This window comes from Narcine bancroftii, chromosome 7, assembly GCF_036971445.1.
Source record: "Narcine bancroftii isolate sNarBan1 chromosome 7, sNarBan1.hap1, whole genome shotgun sequence".
Taxonomy (NCBI): Eukaryota; Metazoa; Chordata; class Chondrichthyes; order Torpediniformes; family Narcinidae; genus Narcine; species Narcine bancroftii.
Window position 1 is genome coordinate 161,210,754 of NC_091475.1, and position 12,464 is coordinate 161,223,217.

The following is a 12,464-nucleotide window of genomic DNA, read 5'->3' on the forward strand; positions in this document are numbered from 1 at the left end:
CTCACGGCACCGTCTTCATCCCCAATCCCGGCTACCGGCGGCCCTCCGACCACTGGGTGCTGCCGTCGCCTCTCGCTTGGACTGTCGCCTGGCCCTCTCTCTCAATGCAGTCCCCGGCTCCGCGCTGCCTCCATTCCCGGCAGCAGCGCTCCACTTCACCCCACCCCGACTCCCGACCGGCTCCGCACACAGGCCGCCACAGCGGCGCCGGGCGGCCGAACCCTGCCACTGCACCGGCCACAGCGGCGCCGGGCGGCCGACCCCTGCCACTGCACCGGCCACAGCGACGCCGGGCGGCCGACCCCTGCCACTGCACCGGCCACAGCGACGCCGGGCGGCCGACCCCTGCCACCGGCCACAGCGACGCCGGGCGGCCGACCCCCTGCCACGGCACCGGCCACAGCGACGCCGGGCGGCCGACCCCTGCCACGGCACCGGCCACAGCGACGCCGGGCGGCCGACCCCTGCCACGGCACCGGCGACAGCGGCGCCGGGCGGCCGACCCCTGCCACGGCACCGGCCACAGCGACGCCGGGCGGCCGAACCCTGCCACGGCACCGGCGACAGCGGCGCCGGGCGGCCGACCGACCCCTGCCACGGCACCGGCGACAGCGGCGCCGGGCGGCCGACCCCTGCCACTGCACCGACCACGCTGATGCTACAAAAGTCAGAATGATCAGGCCAATGCTCCAGATGTGGCATTGAGATAGGAATCTTCCTGCATGCAACCTGGACACGTACCAAGGTGAGACCTTTCTGGGTGGAACTGGGTCAAACCCTGAAAAAAATTACAAGTAAAGAGTTCCCAGAGGACCCAGACTTATGCTGTTGGGAAACATAATGGACATAAGATGAACCTGACCAAATTTCAAATTCAATTCCTAATGATCACATTGGCAGTGGCCAGGAAGTGCACAGCGGTTACCTGGAAGGCTGACTCCTGCTTGAGTATTGCGCGCTGGAGTAGAGAAATGCAAAGCTGTGTTCCCCTGGAGAAAATCACTTACAACTTAAGAAAAATATATGACTCTTTCATAAAAATTTGGCAACCATACCTAAATTCCATAGGAGCTCAATTATAGGGAGGACTGTCATGCCTCACTGCCTTACTTTCCCTCCCCGTCAGACCCTCAGTTAGTGAGGGGAGCAGTGGAGGGGTCCATCCCATTTCAACCAGGAAAAGTCATGAGAAGTAATAAACCCCTGATGTATATTTTATACCTTTGTTGTGAATGTCCTGTGTTATGTGTAATTGTGTGTAATGAGTTGAGTATTAGGTGTTAAATGTGGAGGGTATTAGGGGAGGGAGGGAGGGAAGAATAAAGTTTGAACTCCAACAGGGAAAAAATTTTATATAAAATTGACATTTGTAACTTTCAACTGGCATTGATATTGTTAATGTTAACATTGACAATGTTGATAACTGAGTTTAAGTCTGGAAAATCATAAATAAAATATTCAAAACAAAATACCATTATATAAAAATGTACTGCTGCCTATAAATCTGGGTAACAAAATATTACATTCATGGTATGACGAAGGAGTAAGATATATTGATGACTGTTATCTGGAGAGATCTCTTGTCTTTTGAACAATTAAAAAATAAGTATGGAGTAGCTAATGAGACGTTATCTGTTTTTTTCAGTTAAGGTCGTTCTTAAGAGAAAGATGGGAGCCAGACTTAGCCCCAGTTGAAATTAGTGAAATGGAACGAGTGATTTGGCTGGGGAATACTCCAAAATTTATAACTAAGATGTACTTTACTCTCCAGAATGAAAGTGCAAAACCAGGTTTACAGAAATCGAGAGCGAGATAGGAGTCAGATCGAGGTGTTACAGTAATGGAAAGATGTTGGTCTGATTGGTGTTTGGATAGCATGTCATCAATTATAAATGCAAGATATGGATTAGTGCAATATAATTTCCTCCACCAATTATACCTCACACCACATAAGTTGCATAAATCAAAATCTGAAATATTAGAGGTGTGTTTTAGGTATGGGGCAGAAATAGGAACGTGGTTGTGTGTGAAGGTGAGACCTTTATGGCAGGATATTACTGAAATATTAACAAGGATAACAGGGGTGGCCTTCACGGAGCTTTATCTTTTGGTCAACTTTATTGAAATAAGCAATAAACTAACTAAATACTAAATTTCATTTGTTTTAATATCCTTAGCTAAGAAATATATTGCAATCACTTGGAAATCTGACTCTCCTCTACATATAGCACGATGGACTACTGAGATGAATAGTTGCATACCTATGGAAAAACTACATACAACTTAAAGAATAAATACAACATATTTATTAAGATATGACAGCCATATTTGAATCATATAGGGACTCAATTATAATTAGAACATCTATAATAAAAAGGACAATAATAGATGCTGCTGTAGTAGAAATGCAAGTGACTTCATATAGAATTTTTATGGTAAATTAACATTGATCAGTCTATACCAGGCCGACCCTGATTTCCACAAAGATTTGGATTTGCTAAGTGAAGAAGGATGCGAGGGTCCTTGTCATGATTCATCCCCAGCAGCAGCGTGACAGAGGACTGTCCCCAGGCTGTTCCCAGGGATGCATGTGGAGGGAGACAGGCAGAACTCCTGGATGATCATCTACCTGGTGAAAAATTACCTTGGGTCTACCATTTATGGCACACCGAGATGTCATTGAGGGATTGCTGCCGACTGGCACATTCCAGGCTGCAGGGGAACGTGCTGAGGGACACGCTGAATCTTGGTACAGTCAATGCAACAGCTTTGTAGGGAAGAACCACAATTTTGAGTCCTGCTTTTGGGAATTGAGAGGCTGAACCCAATGGGGGAACTGAAGGGTGTTGTGGTAAACCACTGTAATGTATAATTATCTGGTGAAGCATGCCTATTGGCCAGTTGTACCTGTGGCCCCTCCCCACAGGCTCCTGTATAAAGGTAGCTGTTCCACAGCCCCCTTCAACTCTGTGCAAGACAGCTGAACAGTAGGGATATGCTACATTCTCCAGTGAATGAAAGCCTATTGGTTTCTTCACAATAGTCTCCTGAGTGATTGATGGTGCATCGGTGTATTCACTCCAGGGTGCCACACTAGTGACAATAATGCAATATAATGATTGTCTAACACTACAATGTATAGGAACAAAATGTATAAACTAAATGGCAATATGACACTAAGAATGTAAAAATACTTTGCACTATTTTCCTTCTTGTAGGATTTTATAAAATCATGAATTAAGTTTATTAAAAATATGCTGCCTGACCAACGGTGTTTCCAGCATTTTTTGGTTTATTATAGTTCACCACCTACGGCTCCTAGAACGCTTCCACCAGCGTTGTCTCCGCTCCATCCTCAACATCCATTGGAGCGCTTTCATCCCTAACGTCGAAGTACTCGAGATGGCAGAGGTCGACAGCATCGAGTCCATGCTGCTGAAGATCCAACTGCGTTGGGTAGGTCACGTCTCCAGAATGGAGGACCATCACCTTCCCAAGATCATGTTATATGGCGAGCTCTCCACTGGCCACCGTGACAGAGGTGCACCAAAGAAAAGGTACAAGGACTGCCTAAAGAAATCTCTTGGTGCCTGCCACATTGACCACCGCCAGTGGGCTGATAACGCCTCAAACCGTGCATCTTGGCGCCTCACAGTTTGGCGGGCAGCAACCTCCTTTGAAGAAGACCGCAGAGCCCACCTTACTGACAAAAGGCAAAGGAGGAAAAACCCAACACCCAACCCCAACCAACCAATTTTCCCCTGCAACCGCTGCAACCGTGTCTGCCTGTCCCGCATCGGACTTGTCAGCCACAAACGAGCCTGCAGCTGACGTGGACTTTTTACCCCCTCCATAAATCTTCGTCCGCGAAGCCAAGCCAAAGAGAGTTCACTCTTGAACTTAGAGATGGCCTATAGATGCTGGTGTACCTGACAACCAATGAACAAACAAAGATAAAATTCTTTTAAACATCACTTTAATGTCGATATGGTTGACATACCTAAACAATAAGGCGAATGTGCTTCACCAGTGGTGGCCTCGGTCATTAAACATCTGCAGGAAAAGCAGATCTGGTGTCTTGTGTTGCTGGTATGTTAGTGTGGCACCGTAGTTTGTTACCTTGTGCCTGGGAATATCTGAGCATTAATTGATGCTCTTAGGAAAAGGTGCCCATATTAAATAAGGTACAATCATATCTGCCGTTCCCTGATCTTTCTTCTGAAAATAAATTCCAAACCTAACAGCTTCTGTGTTACATACTAATTTTTTTTACATTTTAAATTTAGACATACAGCACGTTAACATTTCAGCCCACAAGCCCATGCCGCCTTATTACACCTGATTGACTTACAACCTTGGTACGTTTTGAGCAACGGAAGGAAACTGGAACACCCGGAGGAAACCCATGCAGACATGGGGAGAATGTACAAACTCATTACAGACCACCGGATTCAAACCCTGGTTGCTGGCACTGTAACAGTGTTGCACTAACCACTACATTAATCTTACCATCTTTGTGACTGGAAACAAAATAGTTGCAAAACAATCAATTTGGTAATGAAAGTATTGTAATTTAAAGCATCAGGCACAACAGCAAAATACATTAATCTTATAATAAGAATGTACACAAGCTAATATGCATTTATTAAAATAAATGAGGAACATTGCTTAAAAATGCTAGTCATCTTAAAGAAGAACTGCCACAAACTAGACTTCTGATAATATTAACAGTATATACTGGAAATATTCATAAGGTCAGATGTATCTGTGGAGAGAAAAAGAGAAAATCTTTCAGATTGGTAACCATTCTGGTACCTATCCCATCCTCTGAATTCACTAACCATATATGGTTATTTAATATATCCCCATTAAACATTCTTTTCTTTTTGACCTATCTTTGAATGTTTTGCTTAATCTCCCAGGTGAACAATGATATAACGTTTCTTTGTTTCATCATACTTGATTTTTGTCATAACTCTTAACAGCCTAATTCAAATTCCACGCCCTTGTTGATACTTTCAACATGTTGTACTATTTAATGAGCCCTGACAGTTTAATTTCATAGCTGTTCTTTGCTTTTCTGATTAGGTCTGTGATTTCTCTCTGAATCCCTTTTTAAAAATATCCTGTATTTAACACAAGCAAATCATTGTTCATCCATTGAGTTTCATGACTGTTTAGTTTATTTTCCCTTGGGGGGGGGGGGAGGGGGCAATATATCTTCCTGTACACTTTGCACTATTATTGCTGTCCGTCATTGCCAACACAGTTTCCCATTTTATATTCCCTTTCTTTTCTCAGTTCACAAGTCAACTTTTCTCTAATTAATGAATCTGATTTTTGTCAGACATATTCATGTCTATCATAATCTTTTATATTTTTTTAAAATTTTATTTATCATTTGCATCAATACAAATATTAACTCAATAAAAATAATATAACAAAATTATACTTTTTTTTTCTCTTTTCTCCCCACCCCCCTCCCTCCTACCTCTGAGAAAAGAAAGAAAGAAAATGGAATGGTGAATTACTAAAAGGGAAAACAGAAGTACCAATTTTAAAACATTAATTGAAGATATGGAGTGGAATCCATGTAGAGAGAGGAATTAATAATTATCAAATACCTAAAATGATGTTAAGACAAAATCAATACATTCCTTTTACTTTTATAGTTGGTATGTAAAGGTATACGGAGGGTAAAAGATTGATTTTTTTAACTTTTGAACAATTGAAAGAGAAATATGACATACAAAATATTAGGTATGAATTTAAGACTTCTGGAACATTTATTCAGAAATTTATTGAAAGATTTATTACCAATATGTACTTAAAATTGCATGATACTATGGGGGAAAAAGGATTTATATAAATCTAAACAAATATGGGAAAAAGATTTAAATATACAAATTCAAGAAGAAATATGTTCAAGAGTAATGCCAGATATCAAATGGTTCAATACAATTTTCTACATCAACTATACTTCTTCTTTTCTTTGGCTTGGCTTCGCGGACGAAGATTTATGGAGGGGTAATGTCCACGTCAGCTGCAGGCTCGTTTGTGGCTGACAAGTCCGATGTGGGACAGGCAGACATGGTTGCAAGGGAAAATTGGTGGTTGGGGTTGGGTGTTGGGTTTTTCCTCCTTTGTCTTTTGTCAGTGAGGTGGGCTCTGCGGTCTTCTTCAAAGGAGGTTGCTGCCCGCCAAACTGTGAGACGCCAAGATGCACGGTTTGAGGCGAGATCAGCCCACTGGCGGTGGTCAATGAGGCAGGCACAAAGAGCTTTCTTTAGGCAGTCCTTGTACCTCTTCTTTGGTGCACCTCTGTCTCGGTGGCCAGTGGAGAGCTCGCCATATAACACGATCTTGGGAAGGCGATGGTCCTCCATTCTGGAGACGTGACCTACCCAACGCAGTTGGATCTTCAGCAGCGTGGATTCGATGCTGTCAGCCTCTGCCATCTCGAGTACTTCGATATTGGAGATGAAGTCGCTCCAATGAATGTTGAGGATGGAGCGGAGACAACGCTGGTGGAAGCGTTTTAGGAGCCGTAGGTGATGCCGGTAAAGGACCCATGATTCGGAGCCGAACAGGAGTGTGGGTATGACAATTGTCATTGTCATACTATACTCCTTATAAATTAAATGGTCTTAACCCCAACCATTCTGATAAGTGTTTTCGATGTAATAAGGTAATAGGGACTTCTTTTACATTCAGTCTGGTCTTGTGCAAAAGCGGAAGAATTTTGGAAGGATTTGAGTATATTATTAGGACAAATTATGAAGATAAAAATACAAAAAGATCCGAGAATATTTATGTTTGGTAATATATATGAAGCAGATACGAAAATGAAGTTGGACAAATATCAAATAAAACTTTTGAGTATAGCAATAGTGGCAGCGAAGAAATAACTTTGAAAGCTGAGAATTTTGTAACAATAGATGGAATATTGAAATGCTAAATTGTATACCATTAGAAAAACATAACTTATCGTTTGAAGAATCAGATCGAGAGTTTTTATAAGATGTGGGAACCATATATGGATTTTGTGAATAAAAGTCCATCCACATCCTCCACATTCCCACTCCTCTCAGTTAATAATTAATAATTAAGAGTTAGAAGCTATGTTAATTATGGTAATAATTAAATGTATAGATTTAGGTGTTTTTCTTTCTTTGTTTTTTTTATCTCTATCATAATCTTAAAGCACATTGTGATTACTATTTTCAGAATCCTATTCTACTTTTCCTTCCCTGTATTCTTTGTAACTTCTGCAATTTCAAATACAGGTTCACCTGTGTTAAGCCTGTTTTGCCAGGGAAGTTGGTCTCAGTTTACAAATCTCAAGATCACTCCAGTGTGCTGCTAACATTCCCTGCCACATCTCCTAATCTGATGCAATGCCTAGGTCAGTAAATTCCATACTCCTGTATCAGAAAGAACAGACTCGGGGATTTGGTGGAATTGCAGGCTTGTCCACGCTGTATTCGTGTGGTCTGCTCCTTCCATTGTCCTCACTTACAGTACCTGATCAAAATCCTGAAGAGTCCCCGTGGCCCCTTTTCAGAGATACATAACTAGTAAGGTATGATACTTTCAATGGCTGCTGCCTTTCATAAACCTGTCCAAACCCCAACCCCCATGTGTAGTTTCCAGCCGCCTCTCTATAATTTCAACAACCATTATTGGATCAGCAGCATCTGAAAGAGTGCTGCTTGCATTGTTCTTGTCCCTCCAAGAGTGGGCGCCAGGCTTGCAGATGCAATAGTTCAAGAAAGAGGTGCTGTTCTGAAACTAAAAAATGCCACAATACACAAAAAAAACACTAATGTTGTTCTGTGTACTTCATAAATGGAAATATTGCAGTTTATAGGAGATCATTTAACAAATTAGAATGATATATTAGAATGATTGTAATAAAAGCATCATAAATGCTGGAGGAATTCAGTAAGTCTCGCAACATCCATGGGAGGTAAAGAAAAATAACCAACATTTCAGGCCTGAGCCCCTCTTCTAGGTATGGTGCTAAGGAATAAGTTACTAAAATTATGATAAAATATATCTTAAAAGGTTGAGGTTTAGTTATTAGGTCATATTTCACAAATAAACATCTAATTTGCCATACTAGAGCTAAGCAAGAGTAGACTTCATGTTTCTAGTTGGCTTTGCAGAGACAATGGAGAGTGCTTGTGAGAGTTTCATAAGTAGGTGTTAATGGACCAGTGTAGCGGTAGCTACACGATTGAAAGAAACCACAAGTCGAGGTGAGTCCCAGGTTCAACTGTTTATTTGAAACTCGCGCGCTGCTCTTTAAGGGCGAGCCTGCGCCACGTCACCACGTCGGCTGTGATGTCATGACATAGCCGAAAGGGTGTGCACTGTGGCCGAGGCCACGAGGAATCCCTGAACCCAACGGCCCCATCTTAATGTGGCTGCTCTGCTACTGCAGTCATCACATACGGAGCCAGTTCGCCTGCGTCGTATTGTGCGCCACCACACCAGCAGGTTTAAACAGTGTCCAGACTCAAGAACATAGAGACCTTTTGCTGTTAGACTGGTGCCAGAGTTGTAAATTTCTGGTTGAAGTTTGTTGCCCTAGGAGGGGCATGTGTTTTTGCAAACAGAGAAAAAACATCCATTCTTTTGAGGGACTGAGAGTATTCTGCAGCAGTTGTGTGTGGTGAAGGCTGCAAGTTGGCAGACCTACTGCACGACTGCATTTCAAGATAGGTTTTGAGTTCAGCCTATTCTAAATCTCCGTAGTCAATTACAGAGGTTGTGGCTGGTTATTGTATTTCTCCCAAAATAAGGGAAAAAGAACTCTTTGTGGTAACCTTGAAGAAGAGGTTATCTTTTGGAAAAACCCAAGAGGAGGAAAGTTCCTTCAGTAAGACACTTCAGTTGCTGATTGAAGGAGATCAGTTTCTGTGTGTGTCCAACGAACAACAAATATTTCTCTGAAACCAATAAAATCCTTCCTGATTAGTAACAAGTTAAAGCACCAGAGACTGATGAATATAATGAATGTTTAATTCTGTGCACAGTATGGAAGATTGCCTGATACCAGCAAACTTGGAGAAGTGAACAATGAATGACTGGACAGTGAAAAAGAACTTTCCTGAACACAAACATTACATTCACGTGCGCTTAGAATTAGAAGGGAGTTAAGTTAATAGTAATAAATATAGATATTATTATGCATTAAGAAAATAAAACCAGTTTTGTTTAAGTAGCCATTCTCTTGGTGAGTTTCTGATGCTGCTGGTTTTGGAGTCCTTTGGGCTCTTTACAAATGGTACCTTAAAGAAGGGCCCAGATCCAAAACGTTAGTAAAATTTCTTTATCTCTTATGGACATTGCAAGACCTGAGTTCCTCCAGCAATTTTGTGTTTTTACTATAGTGATATATTACACAGGATACAGCAGTATTTGGCCTCGTACTTGATAGATTTGGTATGAATGAAAATGGAAACAATCAGAGAACAGCATCAAAAGACCAGCAAATGAAAAATATTGGCTGTTTTGCACTATCCCTCCTAATTCTTCAAGATTCCTTTTGTCATGTAATAATGCAGAACTTGTAAAATTACATAAAATTGTCTTCTGCCTGCTGTAAGGCAAAGAATCACCATTCGTATTGCCTGGTGCCCAGAGAGAAAGAGAAGCAAAAGAGAGTTCCTTCAGAGATACTGAGTGTCCGTGGATTCACCTCCAGCACTCCCACAGTCTCTGCCACTGCACAGGCCCCTGTTCAATCCATCGGAAACCAGAGTTCCAGTCCAAAGCTTCGGCAAGATAAGGAAGCCTTCAGCTCCTGAGGTCCTTCGGACGCCTTCTTGCCTTCAGCATCATCATGAATCCCAGTTCCATGAGTCCCTCGACTGCAAGTCACTGACCATCTGCATCATGCGTGGGCCCTTCAGCTGCTGAACCCCTCGCTGGTCTGTTGCTGTAGATTGTAGGGTCATCTCCGCTGTTTCTCCTTCTCAATTTCTGGTGCCCTGTGCTGGTGCGCTGGTCTGCTGCTCACCCAGAGTCTGCAACCTCTCATGGCCATTGTTGAGCATTGGTGCCTCATCTATAGGTGCTGCTATCCATAGCCTGCCATCTTACAATATCACTCTCTCCTTTACCTTAACAGCTTCCATGAACATTGATCGGTATCAACATTTATTGTCAGCAACATGTCACAACATTCTTTGTTTTGTGACAGCATTACAGTGCAAATATTGCTATAAAATTACATTTAAAAAATAATTTAATTAATGCAACAAAGAAAAATAAGGTGAGGTAGTGTGTGTGGTTCATTGTCCTTGTGCTGTTGGGTGCATGTCTTTTAGCTCCTTCATCTCCTTCCTGGTGACAACAGTATGAAGAGACCATGGCCTGAGTGGTGAGGGTCCTTGAGGTTAGAGGCTACTTTTTAAAGATACCACCTCTTGTGGATGTCCTTGATGAAGTGGACACTGATGCCCATGATGGCATTGGCCAAGTTCACAACTCTCTGTAGCCTTTTTTTTCTTGTCCTGTGCATTGGCTCCTCCATACCAGACAGTGCTGCAACCAGACAGAATGCTCTCTGTTGATATATTATTTCCTGGATGGGGTAAAGGGGTGATGAGGACCACATTAATTAAAACACTGCAACTACTAAGTGAAAATGCTGTTTAATATTTCTAATAGAAAAGAAACCAAAACAATCAAAACCTGCCAGTTTGGGGAATAACAGAATTTAAATTTATTTGCAACTGGTGATAATAAATTTTGATAGCAAGAAATTTGCACCCCAGTGCATAGATGTATCACATGTACATGATGAAGGCAGAAATAGTGATTGAGCCAATCTTACATAAGCCAAGCTTTCAGAATAGAAACTTGACTGAAAGAGAAAATAACGTTGAATGTATTCCATTTGTTATCACATTTAATGTGTAATGACAGAAAATACGTCAGTTCCTTTGTCAGTCAGTATTCTGTCACATTGGGAACAATTTTATAATAAATATTCATCATCTTTTAGTGGAAAAAAAGACTCCTGAGAGCCAGGTTTTGGTAAGATGGAAACTGATAAATGATTTTAATAAACCATTCATGGCAGAATGAGATGGCCCTTGACTATTCTTGCGTCACCTGAAAGACAGGATATGTATTGGTGTAATTTTTCAAAATCATTGTATGGGGACCTTAATTTTGTGATGTCATTGAATGTAACCATTAAAATTAATTATTTGTTAGGCTTCTATCTAGCATTGTGTTCGAAAAGACTTATTTATTACATCTCAACATTCAGTTCTTCCTCCTATTGACATAAGCCTTTGTCGCATAGAGAGCATTGGTTGAAAAGGTGGACAGATGTTGCCGTGACTTCACTTAAAACATAATTTAAAGATGAAACTCTTATTAACTATATGCCAAAATCCAGACTCACATCTTCTGTTAAAAATAAGGCTCAACACATTGCTCTAAAGAGGAGACATTGCTGAAATAAAATCTGACAAACATTTGCTCCCCCTATCTCCCCCAACCCCCTTCAATTGTGTAATTATGAATACTGGCTTTTACAGGTATACAGATTTATGAGGGGTATAGATAGTGTCAATGCAAGCATGCTTTTTCAAGTTCAACTTCAAGTTTATTTACCATCCGATAGTACCAGTACAACCTAATGAAATGTCGTTCTTGTTCTTGTTAGATGAGACAAGAACAAGAGTTACAGGGAAAGATTAAACACGTTAGGACTTTACTCCTTGGAGCTTAGAGGAATGAAGGGAGATTTGATAAGAGGTATTTAAAATTATGAGGGAGATAGAGTAAATGTAGATAGGCTTTTTTTCCACTGAGTGAAAGGGGAAAAGTTTGGGGGGAACATGAGGGGAAACCTCTTCACACAGAGAGTGGTGAGGGTGTAGATCAAGCTGCCAGTTGAGGTGGTGAATGTGGGCTCATTTTTAACACTTAAGAAGAATTTAGACAGATCCATGGATGAGAGAGGTACGGTCGGGGTGCAGGTCAATGGGACTGGGCAGAATAATAGTTTTACACAGACTAGGTGAGTCAAAAGGCTTATTTCTGTGCTGTAGTATTCTATGATTTTAATGTACAGGGGATGTGAGTTGGGAACCAGGGATAGGTGTGTGGTTAATGTGCAGGTGAAAAAAAAGGGGAAGGGGTTTGTTGGAAAAAAGGGTGTTTATGAGAGAACCTAGGTGAATGATGGGAAGAGAGAAAGGGACCAAAGGCAGCAGTTTACAAAATTGGAGAATTAATTGTTCATGTCGTTGGGTGATAGACGTCCCAGGCATAATGGGAGCTTTTGTTCTTCACATTTGTGTTTGGCTTCACCCTGGCAATGGAGGAAGTCAAGAAATGGTCTGTGTGAGAATGGAGAGGGGAATTAAGAGCACTGTAAATTGAGGATCCAGCTACTGCACGTGAACAGTGTGGAGGTGCTCAGCAAAACAGTTGCC

At 41.8% G+C, this 12,464-nt stretch overlaps 1 protein-coding gene and 1 long non-coding RNA gene across 7 annotated transcripts in view; one reads left to right on the forward strand and one right to left on the reverse strand.

Annotated features, from left to right (window-relative positions):
- Positions 1 to 278, reverse strand: part of rev1 (REV1 DNA directed polymerase) — a 124,409-nt gene extending 124,131 nt beyond the window's left edge. For 4 of the 6 annotated variants that reach the window (XM_069891014.1, XM_069891016.1, XM_069891015.1 and 1 more), the window contains exon 1: positions 1 to 277. The gene's annotated coding sequence lies outside the window, so the exon portion shown is untranslated. The other 2 variants (XM_069891013.1, XM_069891012.1) reach the window with 1 other exon arrangement.
- A 246-nt stretch (positions 279 to 524) lies between these two features.
- The window catches only part of LOC138739283 (uncharacterized), a 31,695-nt gene continuing 19,755 nt past the window's right edge, over positions 525 to 12,464 (forward strand). The window contains exon 1 of the long non-coding RNA XR_011342142.1: positions 525 to 745. This is a non-coding gene — a long non-coding RNA (uncharacterized lncRNA). The remainder of the gene's footprint in view (positions 746 to 12,464) is intronic.